The following is an 18036-nucleotide window of genomic DNA, read 5'->3' as shown; positions in this document are numbered from 1 at the left end:
GTTAGGGTTAGGGTCAGAGTCAGGGGTTAGGGTTAGGGTTAGGATTAGGGTCAGGGTCACAGTTAGGGTTAGGGTCAGGGTAAGGGTCAGGGGTTAGGGTTAAGGTTAGGGTCAGGGTCAGGGTCAGGGTCAGGGTTAGGGGTTAGGGTTAGGGTTAGGGTTAGGGCAGCAACCGCCCTCTGTCTTGGGGGGCAGCCAGAGTAGGGAAAGAGACACCCCAGCCCATGACACAGGGGACAGAGGCTGCTGAGGTGGCTGGAGCCCGGGGATGGGGTGTGGAGTCTCTGGTGCACTGTGATGACCTTGGTGGCCCCCACCCCTCCACACCAGACGGGGCTTCCTCTGTCTCTGCCACTCACCTCACAGACAGATAAGGAAGATCACTATTTCTGAGTGTCGACCCTGTTTACTCTGTTCCTACTTCCTCTCTGGCATTTAATTTACAGGGCCATGAACCACATACAGAGTGAGAATAAGGCAATCTGTTGTCAAGAGGTAAAGGAGTCAACAGAAGAAGGCCCCAGACGTCGGCGCTGTGGACACTGGCGCTGTGGGAAGGTCAGGCTTGAACGATGCCCTGGTCACAGGCTTGTGCTTGATAGAAGGTAGACAGCTGAATGAACAGGAGGGAATGCCAGCAGAGGGTGGACCACAACCATCCAACGGAGTCAGAAGTAGCTGAGTCGAGGTCGCGGATGGGCAGCAACTGCTCAGCCTTTGCCCAGTGTCCACGGCTTTCATCTGCGGCAGGCCCTGCCCTGCCCCACCTCCACAGGGGTTTGGGGGTTCCAGGCTGTGGTCTGTTGGCCCCCTTGTTTCCAGGCCTGTGACAGAGTGAGGCCACTCACCTCACAGAAAGGAAGCAAGAGAAGAGGGGGATAGTGTCCACAGTGCACCCCAGGGCACACCCCAAAGACCCGGAGACCCCCTGGGCCCCGCCGCCCCCAGGTCCCACCACCTCCAATGCTCCACCTCCAACAGCACCGCCCAGGTACCAAGTCTAGCACACAGGCCTTTGGGTCATTAGGATCCATTTTGGAGGACGAGGACCGTGTGTCTCTTGCTTCCTCTGCTGGGCCCGGCGTTCAGGGAAGGACCAGGCTCACAGTAAACCCACAGCCAGGAAGGTGCCCGGGACTTGCTGGTGGGAACACGGGCAGCTGAGCGCACTTCTTCCCTCTAAGTGGCCCTGATAGGACTGCTGGGCTCCTACTTCACACGAGGGGCAGCTTTAGATTCCTCCCAGTGAGGCTGCGTCACTCCCTCACCTTCTCTGCCTCCCAGGTGGACACTCAGCCACTCCCTCGCCTTCTCTGCCTTCGAGGTGGACACACAGTCACTCCCTCACCTTCTCTGCCTCCCAGGTGGACACTCAGCTATGGAGACACCGAGGCCACAGACTGGGGAGAGGTTGCTAAGTTAAGGAACTGGTCCAGGTCCCCGTCAACAGATGGATAGACAGGAAAATTCAGGGGATACATGCACAATGGAGTACTATTCAGCCACAAAGAAGAACAAAGTCCTGTCATTTACAGCAAACTCGATGGAGCTGGAGGACATTAAGTGAAGTGAGCCAGAACAGAAAGGTGAACACTGAAGAAGCGTCGGCCTCCAAGTGGGAAAGTGGTGGCCAGGGCCTGGGAAGGGTGCTGGGGTGGGGTGGAAAGAGTGTGGCTGGCTTTGATCAGTGCACCCTGTACACATGTCTGGAATTGTCACCCAGAGCCCCAGTCACCAGAACTCAGTCATCCAGAACCCAGAACCCAGCCATGTAGAACCCCAGTCACCAGAACCCAGTCACCCAGAACCCCAGTCACCCAGAACCCCAGTCCACAGAACCCAGTTACCTAGAACCCAGTCACCAAGAACCCAGTAACCCAGAACCCAGAACCCAGTCACCAGAACCCAGTCACCCAGAACCCAGTCACCCAGAACCCAGTCACCCAGAACCTCAGTCACCAGAACCCCAGTCACCCAGAACCCCAGTCACCCAGAACCCAGAACCCAGTCACCTAGAACCCAGAACCCAATCACCAGAACCCAGTCACCCAGAACCCAGTCACCCAGAACCCCAGTCCACAGAACCCAGTCACCTAGAACCCAGTCACCCAGAACCCAGAACCCAGAACCCAGAACCCAGAACCCAGCCACCAGAACCCAGTCACTCGGAACCCAGAACCAAGCCACGTAGAACCCCAGTCACCCAGAACCCAGTCACCCAGAACCCAGTCACCCAGAACCTCAGTCACCAGAACCCAGTCACCCAGAACCCCAGTCACCCAGAACCCAGAACCCAGTCACCAGAACCCAGTCACACAGAACCCAGAACCCAGCCATGTAGAACCCAGTCACCAGAACCCAGTCACCCAGAACCCAGTCACCCAGAACCCAGCCACCTAGAACCCCAGTCACCAGAACCTAGTCACCCAGAACCCAGTCACCCAGAACCCAGTCACCTAGAACCCAGTCACCCAGAACCAGAACTCAGAACCCAGAACCCAGCCACCAGAACCCAGTCACCTGGAACCCAGAACCAAGCCACGTAGAACCCCAGTCACCCAGAACCCAGTCACCCAGAACCTCAGTCACCAGAACCCAGTCACCCAGAACCTCAGTCACCAGAACCCAGTCACCCAGAACCCCAGTCACCCAGAACCCCAGTCACCCAGAACCCAGAACCCAGTCACCCAGAACCTAGAACCCAGTCACCCAGAACCCAGTCACCAGAACCCAGAACCCAGTCACCCAGTCACCCAGTCACCCAGAACCCAGAACCCAGTCACCAGAACCCAGTCACACAGAACCCAGAACCCAGTCACCAGAACCCAGTCACCCAGAACCCAGTCACACAGAACCTAGAACCCAGGCACCCAGAATCCAGGCACCCAGAACCCAGTCACCCAGAATTCCAGTCCACAGAACCCAGTCACAAGAACCCAGTCACACAGAATCCCAGTCACCCAGAACCCAGTCACCTAGAACCCAGAACCCAGTCACCCAGAACCCAGTCACCCAGAACCCAGAACCCAGAACCCAGTCACCCAGAACCCAGTCACCAGAACCCAGAACCCAGAACCCAGTCACCCAGAACCCAGTCACCCAGAACCCAGTCACCCAGAATTCCAGTCCACAGAACCCAGGCACAAGAAACCAGTCACCCAGAATCCCAGTCCATAGAACCCAGAACCCAGTCACCCAGAACCCAGTCACCCAGAACCCAGTCACCCAGAACCCAGAACCCAGAACCCAGTCACCCAGAACCCAGAACCCAGCCACGTAGAACCCCAGTCACCCAGAACCCAGTCACCCAGAACCCAGCCACGTAGAACCCCAGTCACCAGAACCTAGTCACCCAGTCACCAGAACCTAGTCACCCAGAACCCAGAACCCAGTCACACAGAACCCAGAACCCAGAACCCAGAACCCAGTCACATAGCGCCCCAGTTGTGGACACCGCACCGCCCAGCTTCCCGTGCCAGCCTCTGTGCTGTGTGCCACCCGCAGCGCCAGGCTCCGGAGACGCAGGGCCAGGCAGAGGTGCACCGTGCGGGGTGCGGTTGTCTCTGCCTCTGGCCCAGAGTGGAGGTCACAGCCCTGGGCAGGAAGGCTCCTGGGGCAGGAGAGCGGGTCATTGGAGGAAGCAGCCTCTGGACAGAGCCTTATGGGTGCCGAAGAGGCGGTGAGGAGAGGGAACAGGTCAGGACAGCCGTTGCCGGCAGGGGACGGCAGTGACAGTGTGGGAAGCAACGTGCACACAGTGCCAGCTTGCCCGGGCGCTGGGGAGCAGGGCCCCTCCAGGGAGAAATATGCATCATACAGCCCTTCCTCCTGCTCCCGGACTCCTCACAAAGGCCCGACCTGGGCCCTGGGGATGTGGAGGCCAGGGCAGCAGGGGCAGAGCTGGGAGAAGACCGGGTGGGCCGGGGCCAGGGCGAGGGGACAGCTCGCAGGCCTGGGCAGTCTGAGGGCAGAGCCACGGGACGCTGCTGGCAGGAGAAGGGCACAGTCGGACTGTGCTGGACCCATAGTCCTGGAAGGCCTGGCTCCCCCAAATCGTCCCTGACCTGCCAGACACGGTGCCACCAAAGGCTGTGGCAGGCACTCAGCTCCCAGGGAGGGAGGCAGGCCCTGGCCTGACCACAAGAGAGAACTGGGACTGCCAGAGCCGAGGCTTGGTGAGGTGGGCGGGTGAGGTGGGCAGCTAAGGGAGGCAGGGGAGGCAGGCAGGTGAGTGAGTGGGTGAGTGGAGTGGTGAGGAGGCAGGGAGCTGGCAGGGAGGTGAGTGAGGCTGGCAGGGGAGGCTGGCAGGGGAGGTGAGTGGTGAGGAGGCAGGGAGCTGGCAGGGAGGTGGCAGGGAGCTGGACTTTGCGAGACAACAGCAGGCGTGACAGAACCCACCCAGCGGATAGAGTGTGGCCCTGACGTGGCGCACCTGGGGTGGGAGGAGGATGCCCAGCGCCATGCTGGGTCTGGGAGAGAAGCATCTGCCTTGGCAACAGGCGCCCACAGCGCACCTCACGTCCTGCAGGTGCACAGCGGGGCCCCTGCTGTCCTCCTGGCCGAGGGACTCCTCTGGATGTGATGGCCACAGACCCAGACCTGCCCTACCCATCAAGGCCCTCCCAGGGAGCAGGAGTGTCCAGTCGTCCCCACCAAGGCAGGAGAGGACGAGGACCGTGAGGGCTCAGGACAGACGGGACCAGCGGAGCCACGGGAGGCGCCAGGCAGCCCAGCGGGTTAAAGTCAGGGCTGACGGGAAGGAGCTGATCTGGGCCTCTCCCACACCCCCCGGGGGCCTGGCGGGAATCTCAAGCTCTGGAGCCCCCAACCCCGACCCAGGGACCCGGAGTCCCCCACCCGGCCTCCCAGCCTTCCCAGCGGGTCCACTCGTGACTGAATCACAACACACTCCCTGGCAGAAGGACTTCCCCAGACCGCGAAGCCCCGTTGCTGTGTCCTCAGATCCTGCACCTGGGGCCAAGAGAGGGGACCTCACAGAACTCAGCACATTTCGCAGCAGAGCCAGCGGGCTGGGGCGGAGAGTAGGGCAGTCGGCCAGACATGTCTCCTGTGGCTCCTTTCAGGACACACGGCAGCGTCTGCTGCTGTCATGCGGCACCCTGTCTTGCTGCGGTGAAGGCCACTGTGGTCATGTCTCTGCTCAGAACACGCGTCAAGCACGACATTCTGGGGGCCATGGTCATGGTCGAGTCAGGACGGAGAGGGACGTGCTTTCGTCCCCAGCCCCGGCTGGAGGTCTGCCCAGACTAAGCACGGAGAAGCAGACCACCAATGCAGCGTTGGAGAGGCAGCAGCGAAGGTCAGCGCTGTCCATGGTGGCCTGGCAGCCACAGGGAAAGCCCAAGGAAACGGCGGTCAACTCTGGCCCAGATGAGAGGGCCTGTCCAGGCAGCGACCCGAGCCCAGCACCGATGCCTTCTGTCCAGAGATGAAGGACACCAAACCCAGCGCTTGGAACACCCATCCTCGGCAACAGGGGACAAGCCCAGGTGCGGACAGTAAGCCCCCAGAGACCGCGACGGGGCCATGCACAGAGCTCCACAGAGACAAAGGCGCAGTCTCTGGGCATCGCCTGCCGCGTGCATGGCCAGAGCCCACGCACTTCAGTAAAGACCCAAACAGGGCTCTTCACGGAATCAATGATCCTGCTCTGAGAGCCACGAGGAAGAAGGGAGAGTTGGGACACGGAGGGCCTCCGAACACCAGGCAACGAAGAGGGGTGCTCCCTGGGACAGGTGGACAGGTGGTCCAGTCCTCAGGCACAGAAGGAACGCAGACCGCCACCCCCAGGACAGGGACTGCCACGGAGCAGCGAGGAGGCCACGGACCCACCAGGTCAGGGTGAATGGCGACAATGGAGAAAATGATGGAATTTCATTGACGGGTCACTGCTGCATGTCACCTCCTGGGGACAGAACGAGATAGCGAGCCCTTCACTGCCCTGACTCACGTGTATCAGGAAAACAGCCGCAGAACAAAGCTCTGCAAAAGCCAAACGTCACTTTATTTCTGGGGAGCACGGAGCTGGAGGGCTGGCTGGTGTGGCCTGAGGGTGTCCCCAGGACCCCAGGTCCTGGACTCTGTCTTCCTCTCGTGCCATGGGATGTCCCTCTGACACACGCTACCCCCATGAAGTCACGCATTCCTAAGCCACCTGATGGACTGCCCAGCCTTGGGCTTTCCTCCTCCAAACCTGAGAACGGAATAGACTTTCTTCTCTGATACTTTGTTACAGCTGCAGGAAATGGGCTAAGCCAGCCAGGAATGAGCAATCCTCTAACGGCCTCCTCAAGGTGGCCGGGCCTCTTGTCCAGTCCCAGATACGCTGGCAGGCAGCCTCCCTCTGGTAGAGCATGGACCACCCTGGAGGACCAGGGAGTGCTCAGAGAGCCGCTCCTGAGAGCAAAGGAAGTTACCAGACAGGGCTGCTCTCCAAACCTGCGATCGGACGGCCCCAAACTTACAGAGGGGACAGGGGTGGCAAAGCAACCCAACCCAGGGGGCAGTGGGCAGAAACAGTGGGAGAAGAGCCCCTCTGTCACATGCACATGTGAGCGCACACACACACGCGCGCGCACACACACACACACACACACACCCCTCAGGCAGAAAACACAGAGGGTCATGCCACACAGAGAAGAAGTGTTTTTAAATGAGACACAAGAGGAAAATCATTGAGAAGAAATGGATACGTTGACGACATTAGAATACGAGGCTTCTGGAAAGATTCTCTTACAAAACGAGACAGTGTAATAAAAAAACCACAGCTTGACCTTTGTCTCTGTCTGTCCACTCCAGCTGCCATGACCGGGGCTGCGGACCCATGCCCAGACCTCAGGCGGTCACAGTCCTGTCTCTTCTCTGTGCTTGACCTGGGGAGACAGGAAGTCCTTCTCGTAAGGACACAGTGCTGTCACACAGGCCCACTGTCACATCCTCATTCCACTTCAGTCTTTCCTCAGAGGCCTCATCTTCAAACACGGCCATCCTGGAGGTCCCAGCTTCACCATGTGGCCTTGGGGACAGGGGCACTCGGTCCATGACACAGGTAACCATCTCCCAGCCAATATCCAGGCTAAGTAGGAGGCCACGTTGGCAAGGCCTGAAGAGGGGTCCACTCTGGGGCAAGGGAGATACGGGGTCAAGGGAAACCCCAGGTCTCTGGCACAAGCCACCGTGGACGGAGGTGCCCTTCCCCCCACGTGTGCAGTCACACGCTCTTACACACCATGTATATTAAAATACACGTTTACACTCACATGTGCACCACATGTGCACACCTAGATAACACGTGGGTTGCACGCACACCGATATGTGCTTACATGTCACACATGTGCATTCACTCACAGTGCGTGTCCACACACTCATAAGGCATGTTTATACTCGCCCTCCACACACCCCACGTTGACCCACAGTCCACATGTACATACATGTATGTCCTGCACATGGCCACACACACCTTTCCCCTCCCTAGGGACAGAGGCAGTCCTCCTGTGGGGGTGGGGGACGCTGACTGTTTTGGATGTGGTGACATGTTGAGACACAGAGTATCTGTGAGTCACCCTGGAGAGGTTAGGGACAGGCCACAGAGACGCTGGGGGCCATAAGCCCACCCAGTACTTTGGAGCTGAGGTCGGGGATGGTCGGCCTCCGCGTATATGACACCGTCCAGGAAAGAGGTGGAGGGACTCTGAGGCCCAGGCAGCTGGCAGGGATTCCTTTGTCCCCCAGCCATGTGACCGCTGGCTAGGAGTCCCTGTGGGCTGGAGCCCCGGGCAGTGGCTCTTGTTCCCTGTGCTTCCCTGGCTCCAGGCTCCAGGTGCACCCCCTAGGACTCAGCCTCAGCCCACTTGGCTCTGTTCTGGGTGACGTTGGGCACAGTTAGTCACAGGCCTTCCCCCTCTGCTCCCTGCCCCGCGGACCTCCCGAGGCTGCTGTGAAACACGGGAGGACATGGGCAGTGAAAGGCTGACCCTGTCCCGGGCTCAGCCTTCGTATGAGCGCCTGCTGGGGGCAGGGATCTCCCTGGGCCTGAGAGGGGAAGCCCCGGGTGAGGATGGCACTCCAGGCCTCACAGCCCTAAGGGACTGAGGCAGAGCTGTTGGCACCTGTCTACACTTGGGCCAGCGAGTGCCTTGTAAAATGCAGACCCGCGAGATGTTGTGGTGATTTTATCCTGGGGCTCTCAGATTTCTGACCTCTTTCTCACACCATTCTGTGGACACCATCCTTTGCTCCTCCCTCGGTGTGCAGACCCCACGGTCACTGGATTCTGTATTCCACCAGAGCTCTCATACCGTCCATCATCCCGCAGACAGTGTGGGTATTAGACTGGGGCTTGGTGGAGGATCCCGGAGCTTCTGAGCAAATGGGTGGTGGGATCCAGGACAATGCAGCAGAACGGGGGGCACTGACGCGTCCCCCTCAGCCTCCAGCTGGCTGGATGCCTGGCAAAGAAGCCGACTCCCACGGGGGCCAGCTGCTCAGGACCCTCCCGTCATCGGGGCCTTACAAAACCACGGCGGCCCAGCTGGCCCCAGGCTGGGCTGGCTGAAGGCTGGACTCACCAGGACGTCCATGGAAATGAAGCTGGGCGTCCTCACAGCTGGCCTCTTCCACTGAGTCTTCTGTCAACAGAACCTTGACCCTGGGCCTGGGGGTTGGTGGAGGAGGCCACTGGGCCTGGGGGTTGGTGGAGAGGCCACAGGCCCTGGGGACCCGGCCAGAAGGAAGCTGAGCCTGGGCTCACTCTTGTGTTAATGGGCGATTCCACAATTACAGCCACTTCTCCACCTGGTTTGGTTACGGCTGGTGCCACAGAAGCCACAGTCCAGGGGACTTCGACCACGCATCTGGGGGCTGGAGGTTTGGTATCGAGGTGCAGCAGACGGGCGTCTCCGGGGTCCCTCCTGGGCTTGCGGTGCCATCTTCTCCCTGGGTCCTCACGTGGTCTTTCCTGTGTGTGCTAATCCCGTCTTTTAAGGTCATCGGTCCTGCAGGAGAGGGCCACACCACAGACCTCCTTACCGTTTGTGGCCCTGGCCTCCAAACACAGTCACGTTCTGAGGACAAGGAGAGGGCGCTATGGGGACCAGCTGCCCGGGTCAGAGCTGCTCTCAGAACCAGGGACTCGGGCCTCTCGTCCTCCTCCCCATACCCTGCCCGGCCCCTCCCCGTCAATGACTGAAGACACGCTGCGGTGGGGCCGGCCTGCGTGCACCTCTCCCGGGGCTGGGGGTAAGGGGCAGCTCAACCATTTCTCTTCCCCTCCGTCCTCTAACCCCAGAGACTGCAGATGCAGCAAGTCTGAAGGTGCTTGGAATATTTGAAAAATGGCCCCCTGGAAGCCAGAGGGGGGGAAAGGCCAGGGAGTGGCGGGTAGAAGGAGCACAAATTTCGATAGGTCACCCTTCATGCACTCTGAGTTATTGGGCTGCTCCTTCTGTAATTTCCTCCCTGGCGACAGCCGGAGCCTTTCCCGGGGTGAGGCTTTCCCATAAATCTGGGTGGCGCAGACTCTGGTCCCATCATGCCAGGACCTGGGGCACCACCCTTGCTGGCCGCCTGGAGTCCCGGAGACCTGTCCTAAGACAGGACCCTTGGGGGAGAAGGCAGGAACTGGCCTGCCCCCCAGTTCTCCCAAAGTAAGCCGAGCGCCTGTCGCCACCTCAGCCTGGAAACCCACACGTCACCCGCCAGCGACCTGGGAACCCACCAGAATGTTCCTTCCCCTTGATCCAGTGGGCCCATGATGGCTCCAGGCTTCTAGCCATGGCTGGGCTCTTGTGGTGGCCGGCTACGCCCGGGAGGGCCAGCCAAAGCCCAGGAGCCCAGGAGCCCTGTTTCATGGGGATGGAAAATGTTCCCTGCACTCGGCAACCAGCACGGGGTCGGGAGCTCTGCTGCAGGAACCAGGGCAGAGACCAACTATCCAACAAAAGGCTCGCCTGGCCCCTGACACTCAGGGAGTGACAAGTGAGGTGCAGTGTGACAGGAACTGGGGACAGAGATGTATGCACAGATGCATTTCTTATTTCACAGAGATCTTGTGAGATTAAAAGCTGAAAACCCAACTCGACACCAGACTGCAAAGCTCCCAGTCCCTTCCTGGCTGGTGTCACAATTCTCTGCCAGAGATGAGCCCTGGAACGTCCTCAGCTGTCCCCAGGCTGCACGATACAGGCAGGACCTGCTCCTCTAAAGGGTGCACCCAGCACAGAGGGCACAGAGGGCTCAGAGGACTCAGAGGGCTCAGAGGGCACAGAGGGTGCAGAAGTGGCCCTGTCTGCAGAGCCGCGCCGTGCACATCCTGACTGCAGAGAGCCCAGCATGTCAAGGGGCAGCCCCTGCTCTGCAGTGTGGGGACCGGGCAAGGACCACAGGGCACTCGGCAGTGCACCAGTGCAAAAGGCTGGACTTTTTCAACATAACTAAATAGTACCGAATGTGGACAGTTGGTTTTGCTCACAAGGCACAATTGCTGTGTCTACGGTGAAGTTCCTGGAAACAAAGGCACACGACAGCCTGCGGCTCTCTCAGCAGCCAGAGAAGCCACATCAGGACTGCTCAGCCCACCCCGCCACGGGCCCAGCACCGGGCACACAGCACGTAACTCCAGGCACAAGGCTCTCCGGCACCACTGCTCCTCTGCAGGGGCAGGAGTGAGACGTCTGTGCATCGAGCAGCAGGGTCTCCCGCACACACCAGGCGTGTGCACAAGTGTATCATGTGGTGTTTACACGTGTGCAGTCACACATACTTACACACCATGTGTATTAAAATACAAGTTTATGCTCATACACACCACGTGTGCACACCTAGATAACACGTGGGTTGCACACACACTGATATGTGCACACATGTCACACATGTACATTCACACACAGCATGTGCCCACACATGCATAAGGCATGTTTATACTCACACTGCACATACACCCCACGTTTATCCACAGACCACATATGCATACCTGTATATCCTACCCATGGCCACACGCACTGTATGCACCTGTGCACACACGTGTGTAACACAATGCACACACATCGACACCCACACCATGTGCACACTCACACTGCAGGGTATTGTTTTACACACACACATCATGGCAGGATGCACACCATGCTGGGTGAACACTCACGGTGCACGTTGGCACAGTGCACACACCCACCTTACACGCACTTTCACACCTTTTTCACACCTCCGTCATCACACCCAGCATCTCTCACTCCTACCGACACACCAGGCTGTCACACACACATACACTGCCTCACACCCACCCACACTTCACTCCACACACGCCCTCATTGACACTTCCCGAGACTGCCGAGACCCAGAGGGCCCGCACACCCGCCTGCTCACCCACAGCCCTCACACCTGGCACTCTCCTCTCCTCCCATTCCTGCTGCACACACTCACGCCGGCTCTCACACATGCTCATGGCCTCTCACCATCACACGTGCAGAGCTGAGCCGTGTGTGCAGATCAAAGGAGTGATCATGGCTGATGGACGGGGTCAGGTGAACAGGGTCACCCTGAGCAGGGGACACGCACTGTCTAGGCTTCGGTTTGGGGGGACAATGATGCCAGACGCCAATTGGGTAGAGGCCTTTTGGTTCAGGAGCCCAGAGTGTCGATCCCTGTGCCCTCGTTCCTAGGGCTGGTCAGGGGACAGACCCGGGACCAGAGCGGGCCGGCTGCCCTTCTGATAGCAGGGCATCTGCTCTTCTCGTGGACGAAGCTTAGGGCTCTTGGTAAGACCTAAGTCTTCCGGAGCAGCCAGGTCACATCGTCACAGGGTCCTGTCCTCCACTGAGGCCCCCAGGATGGCTTTGCCTGCAGAGGACCTATGAGCGGCTCCCGTGGGTGCCAGCCCTGCTCCAGTCCTTGACCCAGGGCCAAGTCCCCCCACCCCTCCAGGGTGTTCCAGCATGTGCAGGAAATCAGTGCACAGGAGACGGGTGCAAACCACCTCTGGGGTGACTCCCGACAGCAGAGAGCTGTGGGATGGAGCTCAGGGAGGCTGCCTCTGAGGGACAATGGACACTGACCAAGCCAACAAGGGAGGAGCCATGGAGCCTTCTGGGGATGGTGCACAGGGAGGAGGGTAGAGCAAGGGCAAAGGCCCAGTGGCAGACCTCAGGAGATACCGCGCTGGAAGGGGGAAGGTGAAGCCTCTGGCCGGCTAGGGGCAACTCGGGTGATCACCGGGGGATTGGTAACTACTAGAGGCTCTAGTCACGGTCACCAGCACAGCCCAACACTGGAGCGGACGGCTCTGGAGGGGAAGGTGTGGGGTCTGCTCAGCAAGGGGTCCCTGCAGGGGTTGGGAGGGGTCCACGGAGCCTTCAGTGGGTTCCTGGCTTGGGACACACAGGAAATGGGGGGTAGACGCACACGTTGAAATATTCTCACTATACAGGACACTCCTGGCTGGGCTTGAGTCCCTGCGGCCAACCGCTGATGTCTGAGCGCCACTTCTCCGTTTTCCTGTGACTTCCCGTAACCCTCTTCCAGAGGCACCCTGCCCAGGACCGTGGCCCCTCAGCCGTGAGTCTCGACGCTGAGGTGGCCAGACGCCCAACGGCCCGCGCTGTCGACTTCTTGCCCAATCATGGGCCAGCAGCATGGAAACAATTCCCCCAACAAAGATCAAATATTCAAAACCAGAGCGAAGGAGGAAAGGCAGGCTTTATTAAAACGCCTCCATCATCCAAACAGGCGCCTGCAGGACCTCTTTAGTAACTCATCCTCCTAGATGGAAATTATCACCCAAGGAAGAAGGCTAATAAAACTGGCGTCCCCATCAGTCAGCTTAATTCACAGTGTAGCGCTTTCCCCGGCCCATCATGGGCCGCGACTGACAGCCAGCTGAGCATCGCCGTTCCCCTGGAGAAGTGCCTCCAAGGGCGGGCAGCGCGGTGCAGCACTGGGCGCTGTCTCTTTCAAGTCGGGGAAGTGCCTTGAGGAGCAGCCGGCGGGGAAGGCACCCTCCCGCCCTTCCTTCCAGACAGACTCGGGCTGCACATGGCTTCTCAAGGTGTCCCCAGGTGAGTGCTCCTCGCACACCTGCAGAGGGGGAGATGGGCTTTATAACGAGGCCCCTCTGCACACAGCCGGCAGCCCCTTCTTCCCATTGGAGCCTTCCACCAGCCTGGGCTCCCTGAGCACCCTGCTGCCCCTGACCCACATCCTGCGGGGATGCAGCTCTGGGCACTGATGACCCGGGGCTCAGAGTTACCCAAGAAGGGGCAAGGTTGGGGGCCAGGCATGATGCCCGGGATGCACAGGCCAGATGAAAGACACAGTCCCAGGCTCGAGCTGGAAACGGCAACGTCGACGCCCAGAGAAGCGTCTTCAGGACCAGACTCAGACCCAGGCCTGGCCTGGGGTGACGTGAGAGTCGGGTGGAACCTGAGGTCTCTGACGAATGGGACCCGAGGCCAGAGCGCGGGTCCCTCGGGGGGATAAGAAGGGGGTGTCGTCAACAGCTGCAGAGGGACCCTAAGTAGCCCCAGTCCCACCACAGTGGCACACTGGGCACCGACCTCCTGCTGCGGGGATGGACGGCTCCCAGGACTCCTGTTCAAACCACTCACTCCCCTCCCCATGTGTCAGTTCCTCCACCACCAGCCGAGGGGGAGGCGGCCCCAGTGTGCCCCCCTCCTGGGTCAGCCTTCAATGAAAGTGCTTTCTTTGTGCAGAACCGAGTGCTGCAGGCGTCCTGCAGGCGTCTGGTGCCTTGGGCAGCAGGCAAGCCTTGCTCCATATCAAAGGTACCCCAGGCTGGGGGCTTCACCAGCAGAATGAGTCCTCGCCAGGCTCTGCAGCCCTGTGGTCCCTGGTCAAGGTGCAGGCAGGCTGGGCCCTGTGAGCCCACGAGAAAGCGCCTGTCCCCGAGCCCCCCAGCTCTGCGTGTTGCTGGCCCTGCTACCTGTAGGGCCGCCACCCGGCCATGGCTGTCTTTACATGGTGTCCTCCCCGGGTGTGTGAGGGTCCTTCTCCCTCTGTGCCCTTTCCGTGTCAGAGAAGAATTGTGGACAGGAGAGAAGAGGACCCCAGGTGCCCACACAGAGGGGCTGCACCCCACCCAGGGCAGCAGAGCCCTTCAGGGAGGGGGAGCGAGAGGCTCAGGGGGTTGGTGGATGGAGACTTCTAGAAAGCACACGGCAGGGTGGGCGGGCAGGCTGCAGGCAAGGCAGAGCCACGGTCAAGGTCAGGGTGACCAGGACTCAGGGAAGGAGTGTGACTGGCGGCTGGTGGAGGATGGAGGCCTTGACCAAGACACCGGGTCCTCCTGGGCTGAGGCCGCCCTGGACGGGCCCAACCTGACATTACCAAGACCCTGTTTCCTTCTCCGAACAGCTGCAGGTCCAGGGAGCCAGGAATTCCGCCTCACGGGGGCTGCAAGCCACCCCACCCAAGAGAGAGCTCCTTTACCTTTAAAATACCCATGGGGAGGACCTCTGCATGTCAGGGCTGGACTCAGTCAGGGGCTGCTGTCCAGGGGAGCCATGCCCTTGTCCTGGGCCAGGGGGACTCAGAGGAGCGTGGCCCTGGCCTGGTCCCAGGGCGAAGCCGGAGCACACCTCTGCAGGGCTGTCCTCCCTGCAAGGAGCGGCTTTCACCAGTGACGGCTGGGCCTGGAGGGATGACCTCATGGCCTGGCTGCTGGGCTCTGCTCCTGTCTGCTGGCCTGGCCCTCCACGCCTGTGCCAAGCACGAGCTCCAAGGAAACCAAGGGACAGGGACGAAAGCCCTGGCTCCACGTCTTCCTGACCCTCCAGCTTGACGCCCTGAAGAGGCCTCCGCTGACCAAGCGCAGTTGACCTCAACTGAACTGGGCTGTGCAAGGCAGGGTGCCCCGGGCCGTGAGGGAGCCCCTGCTTCTCCGTGTCACCTGCCTCCCACGACCCGTTCAGAGCTGGAGGCCAGGTTCCCTTCTTTGATGGACAGTTTCCCAGTGACCTAACCCGGGCGAAGCCAAGCTCTGAAACGGGAGGAGTGACGCATCTCTTCCCATTCTGCCTTCCGAGTCTGGGGAGGGAGAGTTCTATCTCAAAAGGGCTTTTTTCCCAGCTCCTGAGGGGTGAGTTGGAAACCTCAGGAAGTGACATTTTGTGGCTCCTCTAAAATGGAACAAAACCAGTGTGTGAGAGTGCAGGAGAAACGGAGAGGATGAGGGTACTTTATCAATTCCTTTTTAAAGACCTTCTGTAAGCAGCCAAGGGTTCTTCCAAATTGTAAGACAGAATGACCCTGAATCTTTGGAGGATAAAATTTTGGGCTCATTTGAGAAAAAATCCTCCACATGTTTGCACTGCCTGGTTTCTATGGGAACCTGCGAGGAGCCCCACGATGCCCGGGAGGGCTATTTTTATATGAAGCCCGCCCTTCACGAAGGAAACGGACAGGGCAGGCGGGAGGCCGGGACGACCCTGGGATGAGGCTGAAAGATGGCGCATCTGCACTCCAACGAGAGGCCAGCGTCGCGGATCCCGCATGGGCAGGCAGACGGGGCGTCCCTTCTGTTTGCAAGAAGACTCTGAGCTGTGGTCACTGTGTGCCATTGCCCCTCAGGGAGGACCGCAGTCCCTAAGCTGCACCTCCAAACTGGGATCTGCAGGTGGACAGGGACCCTGACTGCGGACAGGGACAGGTGAGGGCAGGAGGTTAGTTGTGGGCTCAGAGCCCTCAGGGAGGGTGCCCAGCTGACTGGGAACAGAGGGTCCCGTTTTAGGAACTGGTGCAACCCCCCCACAAACAGCAGCCTGCCCTGGGCCTGCCCTGGTCACCTGACCTGGAGATGTCAATGCAGGCCCTTCCCTCTGAGAAAGGAAGAGAAGGAACTTGTGCAGACAGACAAAGGACACCAGCGGCGGCCAGTGTGTGTGGCCAGCTGCAGCTGGCTCCCTGGTTCCTCCTACCCCCGCCGGGAACACGCCTTCCCGCAGCAGCCCAGCAGCCGCCGGAGTAAATACCGTGGGTCTCTTCCAGGTCACATTTCTTCAAAAATAGACCTATTTTAAAAATAATAAGTGAATCAAACAGTAACAGGAAGCTGATGAGGCTAAATGTGAGCACCTGTTTTTTTCTCTCCTACACAAGAAACGAAAATAAACTCACTGTAATGAGAATCAAGTGCAGAAAATGGTGCCTCATTAATGGAGTGCCTGTCTGATTAGCCGTGCTCCCTAGATGTCTCTGTGTCTTCTCTACTGATTGACAGCGCAGGGAGAAGAAGGAAGGGGTTCCAGTCAGGGGCGACCAGCCAGGTGCTGGGCTCCATGGAGCACTGCCCCTGCTCAGCTCCCAGCACCCGGGACCCGTGGCCTCCAGCCCCGACTCTGCCCACCTGCTGTGGCCAGCAAGGGAAGGTGGCCGGGTGGGGCTGCAGTGTCTCAGTGACCGCTGCATGGCTGGGACCACAGAAGACTCCCCACGCCCTAATCCAGCACACATCCCTCCCAGATGTCCCACTACGTGCTGGACACGGTCTTCCCGTGGCACCGTGAGCTCCACACAGGCGGGGGCTCAGAGCCTGGCCCCGGCCCCTTCCTCCCACGAATTCAGCAGCTGCTACGGCGGCTGCTATAGCAAGCACTTGGCCAGTTTTGGCTGGACATAGGGAACTTGTGTCAGATTCCCAGTGGGTTCGTGTCTATGGCTGCTGTAACCAAGTGCCCCAAAACAGTGGCACAAAGCAGCCCAAAGCTCTGGAGGTCAGAGGTCAGAGGTGGGTCCTGGTGGGCTACATTAGGGTGGGGCAGGCAGCCTCTCCTGGGGGCTCTGGGGCAGGACACAGCCCCCAGCCCTTGCAACGTCCAGTGGTGCCCACACCCTAGGCTCAGGGCCCTTCCTCCATCCAAAGGCAGCACACCCGCCCGTCTCTCCTGCCGCCCTCTTTCTGAGACTTTCCCTGGTTCCCTATTTCACTGTGAGCACCCTGAGGTTCCGCCGGACCACCCAGAGAATCCTGGATCATCTCCAGTTGCCGCATGAGGCAAGGTAGTCCTAGAATTAGGACTTGCGCGTCTTTGGAGGATCATTATCTACCGAGCAAATTTCTATCATCAGACCCAACTGGAGATTTTTGAGAGAAAGAAGAAGACAATGTTGGCTTGGTGGCGTGGGCACCCTGTGCTGTCCCCACGAAGCAGGTATTTGATCAATAAATGTTTGTGACGGAGCCTTCCTCACCAACAGGACCTGCACAAAGTGACAGCACTGTGTCATCCCAGTGACCCCCCGTGGTAGCCGCCACCAGAGCTGCCATCGCCGGCCAGCATTCAGGGACACTGTCAAACCCGCAAGGTGCTCTGCAACCGTGAGCTTCGGGGTCCGTGTTCCCTTTTGCAGAAGAGAAAATGGAAGGTCAAAGACCTGAGGCACACAGTCGAGCTCTACCCTCAATTGCCACGGTGTGTCACATGATCTACAGGGAAAGCCGCTCCCGCTCGGCCAGAAGCTCCCCGGGCTCCGAGAGGAGGTCAGCCACCTCGTGCTGCCTGACCCGGACTCAAAGTCTGCAGGTAAGAGCAGCAGCTCTGGCGCATTGGCGGCCCATAGAAGGGCATCGTGCAAAGAAGGGCCAAAGGAGTTACCCATGGGGACAGAGGGTGTGGACTCAAGAATTCCCACCCTCTGTCCCCTGTGCTGTCTCTAAGTCACTCCTTGACACGGCCCGCAGCTGCCGCACGCTTTGTCTCACGTCCACTGATGAGACCCCATCTACTGGAAAGTGCTGTAGAAAGTCCCTCCAGGCCTGGGGCCCTGACTTGCCAGTGGAGGTCAGTGACTGCAGGTACAGGTGGAGGTCAGAGTGCAACCTGGGATGTCCTCTCCTGCATTGTTCCATCGGGGGCTGATCATCCCCCGGGGGCAGGGAGGGGGAAGAAGAGGGCTGAGCAGGAGCTGCACCGCACCTTTGGGTCCTGTTCTTCTGAGCCTGATGAGAACAATGGCTGGGCTTCCTGGGAGACGGAGAGAAGCCTTCTCCTCCTGCTTTCCCAGGGGCCC

At 59.6% G+C, this 18036-nt stretch overlaps 1 protein-coding gene across 4 annotated transcripts in view; it reads right to left on the bottom strand.

Annotated features, from left to right (window-relative positions):
• LOC144369041 (ral guanine nucleotide dissociation stimulator-like) overlaps window positions 1–18036 on the bottom strand; it is a 58582-nt gene that overhangs the window by 23337 nt on the left and 17209 nt on the right. For 3 of the 4 annotated variants that reach the window (XR_013428470.1, XR_013428471.1, XR_013428472.1), the window contains 2 exons: window positions 8589–9014; window positions 6795–6893 (listed from right to left, as the gene is read on the bottom strand). The exons of the other annotated variant lie outside the window; for it this stretch is intronic. The gene's annotated coding sequence lies outside the window, so the exon portion shown is untranslated. The remainder of the gene's footprint in view (window positions 1–6794; window positions 6894–8588; window positions 9015–18036) is intronic. 4 annotated transcript variants of the gene reach the window in all.

Source organism: Ictidomys tridecemlineatus, chromosome 12 (genome assembly GCF_052094955.1).
Source record: "Ictidomys tridecemlineatus isolate mIctTri1 chromosome 12, mIctTri1.hap1, whole genome shotgun sequence".
NCBI classification, from domain to species: Eukaryota; Metazoa; Chordata; class Mammalia; order Rodentia; family Sciuridae; genus Ictidomys; species Ictidomys tridecemlineatus.
This window is presented reverse-complemented; position numbering and strand designations above follow the sequence as displayed.